This window comes from Carassius gibelio, chromosome A19 (assembly GCF_023724105.1).
Source record: "Carassius gibelio isolate Cgi1373 ecotype wild population from Czech Republic chromosome A19, carGib1.2-hapl.c, whole genome shotgun sequence".
Lineage (NCBI taxonomy): Eukaryota > Metazoa > Chordata > Actinopteri > Cypriniformes > Cyprinidae > Carassius > Carassius gibelio.
In genome coordinates this window covers 23328596-23340073 of record NC_068389.1, presented here as the reverse complement: position 1 = coordinate 23340073, position 11478 = coordinate 23328596, and positions in this window count along the sequence as shown.

The window sequence follows — 11478 nt, the reverse complement described above, 5'->3', positions numbered from 1 at the left end:
AAAATTAAAACAAGGTAATCGCGACTTTTTATCTCACAATTTAGACTTTTTTTTCTCAGCATTCATAATTCTGAACTCGCAATCTAAATGTGCTTTTTTTTTTAATCAGTGGCAGAAACGGGCTTCCATAGAATAACACATTTGCATTATTTTGGCAAATAAACCCATCCAGAATGCATTAGTCTTAATGATGAATTTGTTTATTACAAACACGCAGCTGATTACATGCATTGATTAATGTGATGTTTTTATCAGTTGTTTAGACCCTCATTCTGACGGCACCCATTCACTGCATCCATTGGTAATCGAGTTATATAATGCTACATTTCTCCAAACCTGTTCCAAACAGCAACAACTTTGTCTACAAATCTTTCATCTTGAACTTGAGGGTATGTACATTTTAAACGAATTCTCATTTTTGGGTGAACTATTCCTTTAAGTGCATTACTATAAACATGTTTTTGCATGCTTTTACAAACTGAGGTAACAAGCCAACAGCAGGCCTCAGATGCTGTCCGTAGAGTTCAACTTGTTTTGGAATAATTCATTTGATTTTAGATGGAATTCTGCAAACCACTAACCTGAATCAAACTGAATTGTATATTAATTTGGGAGTGAATAGAAAAGCTCAGGGTGATATTCTTCCCACTTTTTGGAGTTATCTGTACAGGTCTTTATTTATACGTTTCATTGAGACGTCATCCCTACCAACAATCTGCCTGCTGGTTCTTCTGGAAATGTTTAAACTGTTCTGCATATGAACATATGACATATGAAAAAGTCATGGCAGTGATTTGGAACCATAAAGAAATCTTTAACGCTTCAATGGCTGCAAATAAAACACATTCTCAATACTTATGTTTTCTTCTAATTACATTCTAGTCAGTTAAAGATGGAAAAGAATACATTTTTCTTCTCAGTTTGGTTTGGTGAGATTTTTGTGCCAGGACATTTAGACTAAAGATTTTTCAGTCTGTCATGTTGGATCGTCATTTCCGTTTGTAGCCATAGGAATGCAGATCCTAAGTACTTCAACAGTAACAACAGATTTAGTCCATTTTGTGATTAAACTTTAAGTCTTATTAAATTGTTCTTCCACTCCACGTCCACTTTCAAGAGCAACTTTTATTACCTTTACAAAAGTAATGATTGATCATATTAGGCCTTCATGGGCAGAATATGAATTAATGAAGATTTGCTGACATTGTTCCTTGACCTCATTTCCCCCACAATCCAGTATTTTAAGCATTTACATTTTACACAGTATCTGCTAATTAGAAAAATGCTAATGTTAAATATGGCCACAGTCACATTCATCTGATTTGGAGAACACAAACTCGCTTATAGTGCCACTCAGGGTTGCCAATATTTTACCCATTTCATATTTTAAGCAGTGACAAAACTCTGGTAGTTGATGTTTTGTAACGGAGGGGCACTGGTAGGATTTGAGCTCCTTTAGGAATACAGAATATGTTTTACATCATTTTATCATTTTACACATATATGTCAAAAATACTAGTGTTTTTAAGGCCTTTATTTTAAAGCCAAATGTGAGTACATTTTAAACATCACATACAGGAAATATCTCCAACCTGAACAATTATGAACCGCAAACATCTAATACCAGTGGGCCATGACTGAGTCATTGCCTGAATCATATCAGCAGAGCAACCTGCAGGCTTCCTCCGCAAACACACTTTAAAACAAGTCCACTCAATAACATGAAAAACCCCGCAACGATTTCCGTAAACGTGAAGTGAGAGGATTCAAGACTGTTTTTAAAAAAAAAAAGGTAAAGAAATAAGTCAAGAATAAATGAAACTTAAGTGATTGAGTCCATACAGGAAGCAGCATGCATTAGGAACACCTGCACCGATGTCCGGAGTAAAATCACACATAATGCAACAGTCTAGCAGATGGCCGGGAACAGAGGTCAAATGCCAGAAGAATGAAGTACGGAGGAAATACTGCTGTCTGAAAAAGCACTTAGCACTATTGCGTTAAGTCAGATCACAGAGCGAAGACAGATGAGGAAGGACCCCAGACAGGAGAAGACAGAAAAGTGAGAGATCTGGAAAATAAATGACCTTGGCGCAGTAATAAAATGAGGATCACACAGCCACAAGCTCGTAAAAAGATTTGCAATGTTGCTATTGATATCACTCGTGTGTGTGTGTCTGTGTGTGTGTGTGTGTGTGTGTGTGTGTGTGTGTATGCAGAGAATGGCCATGCTTCTCTTATTAGATTTGTTTGGGACACTCCAAGGTTTTCAAAAAATACAGAAGTGTTTGTTGATCCCACAGGCATGTTTGCATGAATACATTTCCCAGTACTGAACTGTGAGCAGATTTGAAATGCAGGAATATAATGGCAATATTGTGATCTTGGTTGCCAATAGAGGCCTTTTATTCATTTATGACCTTTCTCTTGCTATTAATAACTTGAGAAATTATGTTAAAAGAAAAGAAGCCAGTTTTTTTTTTTTGGGGGGGGGGGGGGGGGGGGTTTGGATTTACATTCCTTACAAATAAAGTACCACAATATTTTATTTTATTATTTATTTTGTACAATTTACCATATTAATTACAAATTTTTTTCATTACCATGTTATAGTAGTTAAACTAAGTTTTATAATTCAAATGTGCAACAATACAGCAAACAGCAGCAATTTTGATAACGAAATGCATTTAAGAAAAATAATTAACTAAAAAGTAAGTAGTGCAACGTGTGAATAAATATAAATTAAATGATACATTCTTAATTTAAATAATATTAATAAATATAGGTAAATAGCATTGTTTTCTTTTAAGTTCTTTTAAGTAGCATGAATGTTAATCATACACTGAAAAAATAACACTCACAAATTACTAGTAAGTTTCACAAACAGTTCCAAAGAAATGTAAAGTAACATACTGAATTAAAGTGAAATTTTCAAGGAGAACAACTGAAATTGTTTTTTATTGTAATTCATACTCAAATAGTTATTGACAACTTTGGGGGAAATATTATATATATATATATATATATATATATATATATATATATATATATATATATATGTGTGTGTGTGTGTGTGTGTGTGTGTGTGTATGTATGTATGTATGTATACATATATATATATATATATATATATATATATATACATATATATATATATATACATATATATATATATACACATACATATATACACACATATATATATACACACATATATATATACATACATATATATATACATACATATATATATACATACATATATATATACATACATATATATATACATATATACATATATACATATATACATACATATATATATATACATACATATATATATACATACATACATACATACATACATACATACATACATACATACATACATATATATATATATATATATATATATATATATATATATATATATATATATACATTTATTTATTTTTACAGTGTACTATATCACAGTGCAAAATCACTTAAAAACCAATTATGGAAGAACAGATCACTAATATCCAGAGCCTGAAACTGAGCTCAAATCTCTCAACTGAGTGTCGACCCTTTTATTTGAATGTGGAAGGGGGCGGAGGGACATTTAAAGCAGGAGAAGGAGGGGCGGGGCATGGGAGTCCAGCAGTTGCCATGGCAACAACCTTGGTTATGTAACATCATATGTTGATGTGTAAACAAAGAAGTGAGTGCAGTGATGAGAGACTGGGCTTCCCCCTCCCTCAACCGCTTAAAACCATTACAGCACATCACATCATATCCACATTACATAAAGCTGCGCTGCAGAGCCCGTAGGATAGTTAAACACTTGACTACAGATTGTGTTGTCAGGGCTGATTGACCATTTAAAAACAGAGTTTTAAAAATAGGCTGCATATGAAAACTTACATGGTTTCAGTGCTGATGGCAGAATGATAAATGATGGCCAGGTTCAGATATAATTGATCCTGATTTAAAGGGAAAAGGATTTTCAGAGAACCCACTTTTGCTTAAGGTTTCTCTGCAACTGTTTTCTTGCTGTTTTTTGAATATATTTTTTGGCAGTTTGAGAAGGAAAGAAAGCGAGAAAGCGAGGCAAAAATAAAAATGTGAGAATGATTGATTGAAAGAAAATGTGAAGGAATAAAAAGAGTGACACTGGAAATAAGTTTAAAAGAATGGGTGAAACAGTGGGAAAAGTTTAAAAGGAAGGTTTCAAAAGGAACATTTAAAAGAAAGTGAAAAGATCAAAAGAAAAGATGCAAAAGAAAGTGAAAAAGAGTGAGATGAACGAAAAAGGCAAAAGCAATAACAAAATAAAGTGATAGACAGACAGACAGATGGTAGATAGATAGATAGACAGACAGACAGACAGACAGATAGATAGCCCTGGTCAAACCCTGGTCAAAGGTTCACCCAAAATTAAAAATGTGTAATTTACATACTTAGATTTTTTTCCAAATCTTTATGACTTGCTTTCTGATGCAGAAGCTATATTTACTTTCTGTCCTATGTCAAACACCAAATAAAGATATTTATAGATTGTTGACTTTCATTGGACAAAAAAAAAAAAAATACAATAGACATCACTGGAAAATATTTGGTTACCAGCATTCTTAAAAATATCTCCTTTCAAGTTCCACAGAAGAAAGACAGTCATACAGGATTGGAATGACGTGAGGGTGAGTGAATGGTGGTAATATTTTTGTTTTGTGTACTATCCCTTGGAACAAGATAACCCAGGATTAAAAATGACCTGCTTTGAGAAATTCAAATGTGAAGAGACCATTAAGAGGTTCAGAATTTTCCAGAAGTCAGGCATCCACAAAGAAGAAGATAACTAAATGTTAGGGGAATAATGAGATATTTTAAATTATTTTATGTCTATTCTGCTCTTATTTTTTGTTTAATTTAGTTGCTAATTCAACACAGTTCTGATAAATAATTTGCTGAAAGATCATTAGATGACACTGGATGGTGTAAGTGTTATTTTATGTGATTTTGAAAAGTTTAAAAACAAAGATGACATGTTAGGACATTTTTCTTGTATTTTGGAGATTATTATTATTAGTAGTAAAGCATCATTATTTCTATTATTAATTATTTTAATTCTTCAGCAAGTTTTCTTCTATTTAAGTTACAAAAAGCATGCCTTGGTTACAAAAAGACAGTACAATGGAGTCTTGCATGCATAAATGTATCAGTGAATTTTAAATTATCTACGTAAAAACACCTTGTAGTAAATAGATGTTTCAACATGAACTATACAAAGGATGCTAACAGCTAATTTGTTTATCTTGAAATAGTCTCTAATTAGAGATAGTGAATGTAAAGAAGGTCCAAAAGCTGACATGCTATGATATGTTCAGTGAGTATTTGAAGGATTCAGCGGCGTGTAAGTTCACACTGATTTCTATCTGTGCTGGATGAAGAGCTAGCTATAGTATGCAAATAGCTTATTATTTTTGATGTGGCATGGTTGAAACATGATTGCTCCCAAAGGACGTCAGTACAGACTCCAGAATGCACTTAGGATCAGACTGCATGTCACGAAACAGCAGCGCACACGTCCCTCGCATGGCTCAAGGGATGATGCAACACGCCTCATTCATTGAATATTGACAAACTCTAGCTAGAATTACATGCAATTACAGATATCCATATGTTGATGTGACAGGAGGTTGTGTATTACAGTGATTTTATCATCATTATTGTGACACGCAGCACTTTAGGGTTTTTTTATGAAATGGCAACAGCAACAATGTTAAAAATAACCATTTTATAATAGATTTTATTCAGTAGATTTTCTGAGAACCAACAAGAACAAAGTAAAACAGTGATTTAAAGGAGAAAGTCCAGCCAAAATAATAATAATAAAAATGCTATCATAATTGAGTCTCTTCTGAAACCTGTATGACTTTCTTTCTTTTGTGCAATGTAAACAAATATATTTTGAAGAAAATTGGTAACCAAATGGTTTTGGGTCCCATCAACGGCTATAGTATGGATTAAAAAAATAATAAAAAATAAAAAATGATTGCATATATATATATATATACACACTTCTGATTCATTTCCATTATATGGACAACAATATTATGGAAGTCAATGGGAACCAAAACCATTTGATTACCAAGATTCTTCAAAATAACTTATTTTGTCTTCCAGGAAAGGAAGTCATACTTGAGGATGAGTAAATTATGACAGAATTTTCTATTTTAGATTATCCCTTTCATAGCTAGTTCGGTATTGGTTAATAACTTTGCATGGCCTATAGGTGACATTAACTGAAAACTAAAGTTCAAGTATTCAGAGGCCGAGCAGGTTATTGCACTGCCTTTTTTTTCTGGAATGATTTGCACTGGTGAATCATTTACAATAAAACCAGGAGCATGAATTAAACATAAGACTAAAACAACAAATTCCAGCCAGCACAGCTCAAGTAATTTAACAAAAGTTTGTAACCATGTTAAACATTTTCAAGCAAACTTTACGCAGAGGCATAAAATGCAAGATGCCATTTTGTAATCGGTGGTGGTTGAAAGCGAGTGAGTCACCGTGTCAGAATATGGAGAGTGTGCAGGCGGCTGGCTGTCACAGAGGCATCTCTGAATGGAACATCAGCACCCCCTCAAACTCAGACGGGTGTTCTGCACAAGGACCTCAAGAGAACATGTGATATGACGTGCTCCTGCTCTGCTGCAACAGCTCGTAGGGGGTTTGTTCTATGCACCAGCTGAAATTAAACATGCAGTTGGGTCCAAAAGTCATTTTTATGATTGAATGTATTTTTTAATACAAATAATATTACTGCCATGACAATTTAATTGAAATATTGAATTTACCAAATAAAAAGAATATATATGATTTCCTAATTGTTTGAGCATTTGACAGCAGCGCTGGAGCTGACATGAATAAACCTTCTAAAACTTAGAATTTTATTTGTTTTTGTCTTATTTTTCAGTACAAATATGTTCGGACCCGAGTTAACATGAACTAACAATGAACTGACATTAGTAAAGATTAATAAGTACTGTACATTAAAAATGTTATGCTCATTGTTAGTTAAAGTTAGTTATTTCATTAACAGACTTCGGGCCCTATTTTAACGATCTGAAACGCAAGTGTCAAAGCGCGAAGCGCAAGTAAGTTTGTGGGCGGGTCTCGGCGCTGTTGCTATTTTCCCGGCGGGATAAATGGCTCTTGCGCCCGGCGCAAATCTAAAATGGGTTGGTCTGAAGTAGCTTCATTATTGGTTATTATTGGTGTGGTTTGGGCGTAACGTGAAATAAACCAATCAGAGCGTCATCCAACATTCCCTTTAAAAGCAGGTGCGCAAGTTCCATTATGGATTGCTATTATTATGGCGTATTTACCAGGCGCACGCCAGGAGCGGTTCACAGCCGAGGAGACTGATGTTCTTGTAAGAGCAGTGAAAGACAGAGAAGTTGTGTTGTATGGGGATGGGAGAAACCCACCCAAAATAGCGTCGGTTAAACAGGCGTGGGAGGAAATAGCCACAATTGTTTCATCGATTTTTTTTCCTGGTTCTTGACGGACAAACCAATTTGTCAGATGTCCTTATGTAAAGCCTATCAATGTCAAGCAATAAATTTATCCAATCAAGTCATTCAAGTAACCAATATTTATTAACTCGTCAAAAGTTCTAAAACACAAATAGGCTTAGCTGGTAGCAAGTTAATACCATCAGGGTTCAACAACCCCCAATATATCATGTGCAAATGTGCAATACTTTACACCAGACAAAAACAGTCATTCAAAACAGTGACACAGGCCAGCTCCTAAACAAGAGCCAGAAAGACACCCTCCTTATTGTGCTAAAACATTTCAAAATCATTTTTAAAAACAACATACATCAAATAACATGAATAAACATTCCACTACAACACAATATAAAACAAATAACATGAATACACATTCCAATTTAACACAATATAAAACACACTTCAACCATATACAATCACATACCTAGTACCAGCTAGACAAGTTTTCCAACTCTGGCACAAACCATCATTGTCATCTGCACAAAACATTTAAATGCCAATGATTATACACAATATCACGCGGTTAAAAAGTATTACATCCAACATTGTCACATACCTAACAACAGCTACGACAACTGTTTTCCAAAGCTGGCACAAACCATCATTGCAGTCTCCAAGAAAGAAACCACCACAACCACCTATCTGGCAATCAGCATGCACCTGCCATTACTCAAAGGCTAATGCCAGCCCATTCATAAAGGACACGTAGGCTAGAGACTACCATACTCACCCTACCAAACAGGACTACCGTAAATACTATAGTGTTTATAGCCATTACATTCACCGCCCCCACCACTGATCATCGTCCCGATGATCTTATAATTTCATCTATTAACCACCTACTTAAACTACAATCCCCACACTTTTCCATATGATGTCAAAAGCCTAGTGTCCTTTATAAGCAATGGTCTACTCTAAAACCCCCCTATCTTCTCCATTAGAAACAACAGATTTGGGTAGATTAAATGGGTTAGAATGCCTCCCTGCTGTTGATCTACTAGAACGCCGCAATTGACCTGGAGGTACTTGAGTGACTTCGGACATTTGAGATTCTTCTGAATCAATTTGCTCCACTGAATCAACATCTGATTCACTACATACCTCTGGTTCTGACTGATTTCCCATCCTCAGCAAGGATTCAGTTGAGGCCTCTTCCCTAACAACCCATGCTTCATCCAGTTCACTATCAGAGACTACCTCACTATAACTCTGGACATCCTGGTGAACCGCCCCTACTACCCCTGGACCGCATGGCCTCAATTCTGTTCTATGAACATTCTTTGGTGGGCAAGACTCATCCACAGGAGCAACTGTATACACCGCTTTAGTGTCATCTGGCTGAGCTATCACTTTGTAGGGCGTAGGCATCCACAAATCCTGAATTTTATGCCTTCCTAAAAAATTGTGGTTCCTACGATAAACCAATTGACCCACCTGCAAAGAACTCTGTAGTGAAGGAGGACCAATATATCTCTTCCTAACTTCAGCAGCATGTTCCATCTGCCCCCATGCTTTTTGATAAGCCTCTTTAAATCTCTCCTGATGCCCCACCACCCATTCATCAACCGTCTCTATAAAATCTGACTGGCTTACCCCAAACAAAATGTCAACTGGTAACTTTGGCAACTGTCCAAAAACCAAAAAATATGGGCTATAACCAGTACTTGCATGCTCGGTTGTATTATAAGCAAAAACTACCTCTGGTAAATATTCAACCCATCTTCTTTTCTTCAATGGTGAGAGAGTTCTTAACAAATTATGCAGGGTTCGATTGAACCTCTCGCATTGACCATTGCCCTGCGGATGATAAGGGGTAGTTCGACTCTGCTTAATCCCATACATTTTACACAAGTTTCGGACAACCTCTGCCTCAAAACATCTCCCCTGATCCGAATGAATTCGTTGGGGGACCCCATACTTGTGAATCCACTCCCTAACAAGGGATTTTGTCACAGTCACTGCCTTTTGGTCCCGGGTAGGTACCGCAACCACAAATTTTGAAAACACATCAGTGAAAATCAAGACATTCTCCTTACCATCACTAGAAGGTTCTAGAACAGTGAAATCCATAGCTACCACTTCAAAGGGTCTTCTAGCTAACAAACTACCGGTTTCAGTCACTAACTTTGGCACTGGGGCTTTTGCCACAATACATCGTTCACATTGCTTACAATAAGTTTCAATATCTTGAAACATTCCTGGCCAATAACATCTGGCTCTGACCAGCTTAAAAGTGCGTTCTACACCCTGATGCCCATGTTCATCATGTAACCCACGAAGGACTTCCTCCTTCAGACTCTGAGGTAGGAGCACCTGTTTAATCTGGCCTTGTTTAGTATCCACAAATTGGCGGTACAAGACTCCTTCCTCCTCTACCAACTTCTCCCATTGTCGTAGAAGTTCCAAGACCTTACCATCCTCTTTAGCCCTCACTAGTCTACCAGGTTTTACTTTCTGACTCCAATACACACGAAACCTTGCAATAATGGGGTCGGCCTGCTGTTGAGCGGCCCAAACTGCCTGAGAAAACACAGGGAAGCTACATGTGGTTGTCTGCTCATTAATCATCATTGTATGACCCTTCTCTGGAGTTTGATTAAAAATACTCCCCCCAAATGCAGGTTTAGCCATTGACTGGGTTTGTCGTGACAATGCATCCGCCCCCCCATTTTGACGCCCTGGCCTATAACGAATTTCAAAATCAAATCTAGCCAGGTCTGAAACCCATCTCTGCTCAATGGCACCAAACTTGGCAGTCTGCAGATGACTCAGCGGATTATTATCCGTAAACACTATAAATTTGTGGCCTAACAAATAGTCACGAAACTTATCTGTGACTGCCCATTTCAATGCCAACAGCTCTAGCTTCATGGCACTATAATTCTCCATGTTCCGCTCGGATGGCCTTAACCCACGACTTGCATATGCAATCGGTCTTCTTCCATCTTTCCCTTCTTGGGACAATATTGCTCCCAACCCATGATGGCTGGCATCAACTTCCAAATAGAAGGGCTTTGTAAAATCTGCATAGCCAAGTACCGGGGCTGTAACTAGCTTCTCTTTTAATACCTGTAAAGCTGATTCACACTCAGAACCCCACAGTTCACCAAGTGGCACTCTAGTGGTCTTAGATTTACCTGCCTTTGGTGTGGCCAATGCTGCAAGAGCATGCAGGGGTGCTGCCAACTGAGAAAAATTTTTCACAAATCGCCTGTAATATCCGGCAAAACCCAAAAAAGATCTAAGTTCTGTTACTGTACCTGGTCGTGGCCATTGGGCTACTACCCGGGTTTTCTCAGGATCTGTTGCAACCCCCTCAGCAGATATCACATGTCCTAAATAGGATACTTGGTGTTGAAAAAGCGAACATTTACTCCATTTCACTTTTAGGCCACACTCCCTAAAACATGAAAGAACTAACCTGAGACGACTAAGATGTTGTTCAAAAGATGACGAGAACACAACCACATCATCTAAATAGAGAAGCAAAGACTGAAAATGCTGATCACCTTAAATTCTCTCCATAAGTCGCTGAAATGTTCCGGGTGCGTTGCAAAGCCCAAAAGCCATACGATTAAACTGATATAGACCAAATGGTGTACAAAAAGCAGTCTTTTGTCTGTCCTTCTCAGCAACCTCCACTTGATTATAACCACTAGCGAGGTCCAAGGTTGAAAACCACTGGGCCCCGTTAAGTGCATCAAGTGACTCCTCTATCCTAGGGAGTGGATATGCATCTTTTCTTGTCTTTAAGTTTAACTGGCGGGGGTCAACACACATCCGCATATTGCCATTTTTTTTCTTAACAATAACCAAAGGTGATGAATACGGACTACAGCTCTCACTAATAATACCTTGCTCCAAAAGCTGTCTAATATGATCCTTCACCTCTTCATATTGGCTTGGTGGAAGACGGCGA